This window comes from Brassica oleracea, chromosome C5 (assembly GCF_000695525.1).
Source record: "Brassica oleracea var. oleracea cultivar TO1000 chromosome C5, BOL, whole genome shotgun sequence".
NCBI classification, from domain to species: domain Eukaryota; kingdom Viridiplantae; phylum Streptophyta; class Magnoliopsida; order Brassicales; family Brassicaceae; genus Brassica; species Brassica oleracea.
The window spans coordinates 43,050,977-43,053,851 of record NC_027752.1 but is presented as its reverse complement, the minus strand read 5'-3'; the positions used below and the strand labels follow the sequence as shown (position 1 = coordinate 43,053,851).

The following is a 2,875-nucleotide window of genomic DNA, read 5'->3' as shown; positions in this document are numbered from 1 at the left end:
CCAATCGCGGACCGTCACATGTCAGTGAAGCTCGCGAACAGTACAAGAACTACATCAAACTCGCCTCTTGCACAAGAAGAGTAAGGGGTGGTATTTAGTTTTTTGTGGGCCCACACCCCTTAAGAACCCCTTAAAAACCAGAGTTAAAGGTGCTATGAGAACATGATTAACCCGAAGTTTTTAGGATGGGGTTCTTAGCAGAAATAAAGAAACTGTTTATTAACTTTTAACTAAAAAAGTTAGGAACCGGTTCTTAAATAAGGACTTTAAGAATTGGTTCTTAGCTTTTTTAGTTAAAAGTTAAGAAACAGTTTCTTAAATTCCGCTGAGAACCTACTCTAAGAACTCCGGGTTAATCATGGTCTAACTCCACGACCTACAAATAAGGAAACCACATCGATTTGTTTTGTTTTGAACGACCATCTACATATATATATATATACTATACTAAAAGGAGAATATCCTCCCCTCTAAACCTATCCCCAATCAGAGAACATTATTATGCTACGTCATACCAAGTTTTAAGTGAACTAATATAAAATCGGGCCAGGCGTTTGGGCCATTAATAATATCCAGTGCCAATATGAAGCCCATCTCAGCAATACCAAATCTCCAATGAAAGTTATTAATTTATTATCGTGGCTGACTATTCTTCTTAGCTGTGTGAACGCTCACGGTCTAGCTCCTCCTCTCAATTAATGATTTTGAGAAACGTCTGCAATTATGACATTCAAGGAGAGGGATCGCCGTCGATAGTATCAACGGTGGAGAGAACGAAGACGAACCGGAGAAGAAAAGTGAAGAAGAGCAGAGAGTAAAACATCATCTGATACGAGAATCTTCTAGAACCCACCTTCTTTTTTATGAACTCTCTCAATCCTTTCCCCGTGACCACCGTCACATGTCTTAAGCTCGGAGATATATGCAGCTGCATCTCTCTGTATTGTTTGATTATTCAAAAGGGTCTATGTCATTCACCTAACCTTGCTTTGTGTTTAGGTTACTAATGGCAGATCGTATATGATTTCCCGTTGTTCATTTTGTCTCAGGTGATTTGGCAAGGAAGCGCCCAAGACTCACGGTTAACAGATGAGAGCTAAGAAACAGAGGATGTCGACCATTGACACCAGAAGAGATTGATTCATTCCTTTTACCTCCAGGTTTCTCCTAGATATGTCACATTATACTTTACCGGATCTTTTGCTCTCGATGCAGCAATAGTAGTTGGTGGCCTTCCCAGGGTAGACATCTCTTAGTTATACTACTTCTTCAAAAAAAAAAAATGATTTGGGTGTTGTAGGGTCTTGAAGAAAACAACACGGGCTGAAGCATTAAGCATAGAAACAAGGGGTTATTGTTTATTTCTTCAACTCTATGACTATGTTCTTTACTGAACGATATTGGATTCAAAAGGTCTGACTTTTCTTAAAAAATGTATCTTCGCGTACAGGGACCTGTGTGTTTGTACATGCTGACCATTCTATTGATTCGCCACTTGCTAGGGTAATCTGTATAAACACAGAAAATATACTTCTATCACAGCCTAATTGGCGCGAACAAGCCCTTAGTCGTGCGGATACTTCAATCCGAAGTGGTTCGGTTGATGTTATTGTTGCTGACAGTGTAATTTAGGTGATTCAAATGTGATTAATAATGGATCGATGAGTTTGGTCGGAGCTATTTCTCTCCTCACGTTTTTATGTTATTTTTTTTTTTAAACAGGAGCACTTGAGTATAAGATGGGTGATGCTCATATGATTATCCAAGCCGGTAAGTTTTATTGACACCCTAAATATTCGATCCCTTTTTTTCCAAATGCTTAGAGTGTTTTGACTTCCTGTATCAAAAGACTCATCCATGACTGATCATTAGTTAAAATGTATTTGTTTCTTTGACATAAAGCTACGTGTCTTGAACTTCAAAGCATGGTAGTATTGAAAAGAAAAGGCTCGCCAAGGTAATAAAGAAAACAGTAAAAACTCGAGGAAGAGACAGTCACTAACCAATCTCAGAGTCAGTACGTTAGAGGTAATAATGCTATAAGTTCATGTCATTTTCGTTGATGTGAGGAGTAGTTAGGTTCATGAAATAACAATACACTTTTCTATACAGCAGATACCAGATTATGAAAGAGTGTTTTGTGGAGAAGATAGCCGGAGTCATTGTAGAATTTGTAATCAGCGGATGATAACACATCGTGGTCTGGTTTAAAAGAAGCTAAATGAGAAACTATCTATACCAAAGGTAAACATCTAGAGTAGTTTCACTTGCAATCATTGTTTCGTCTGTCTTTTAGTTGGATGAATGCACCAATCTGACCAACTTTGATTCTCCATCTTACTATCTCTCGATCTTTAACTTTTATTTTAACGTAAAATCTCTCCTTCCAACTAATGCAGCTAAAAGCAAGTATGGATCTCTATTTACATTAGTTGAAGTTGTTGGGTAGTTAAGAAAGCTGAGTATAGATAAATAAATAAACAAGTAACGTTGAGGAAATTATATTATTTTCTTGGAAGAGATTATTGTCAAATTATATGATAATTTAAAAAGATTACGTCTGCAGTTATATTATTTTCTTGGAAATGAAGTGTGTGAACCTTCGAACAGGCGTGGAGATTCTGCAGATGAGGAGAGTAAGAGGAACTCTGCAAGTGATGGGCCAGCGAAAGCTAAGCGCCCAAGATGTGAGAAGTAGAGCTCCTATTCATCTTCTCACTTATTGCATGCTTCAATGATGTTTAAGTCTTTTTTCGGTTTAAGTATTGACTTATGATTTCCTTTCAGTTTTTTGCTGTTCAGTGTTTTTTTTCCTTAAAACATTTTATCTACTTTGCATGATTAGCAGCTAAAAATCACGTTTACTGTTTTATCA

General features: G+C 37.3%; 1 long non-coding RNA gene across 7 annotated transcripts; it reads left to right on the top strand.

The window, feature by feature from the left end:
* The first annotated feature begins 657 nt into the window (after positions 1-657).
* Positions 658-2,875, top strand: LOC106292505. Of its 7 annotated transcripts, none has more exons than XR_001260194.1 (8): positions 658-940; positions 1,050-1,160; positions 1,301-1,413; positions 1,503-1,632; positions 1,723-1,770; positions 1,903-2,028; positions 2,113-2,244; positions 2,611-2,875. It is a non-coding gene; the product is annotated as an uncharacterized LOC106292505 (long non-coding RNA). The 7 variants fall into 7 exon arrangements; XR_001260191.1 differs by having other exon boundaries at positions 658-963; XR_001260190.1 differs by having other exon boundaries at positions 658-1,160; positions 2,116-2,244.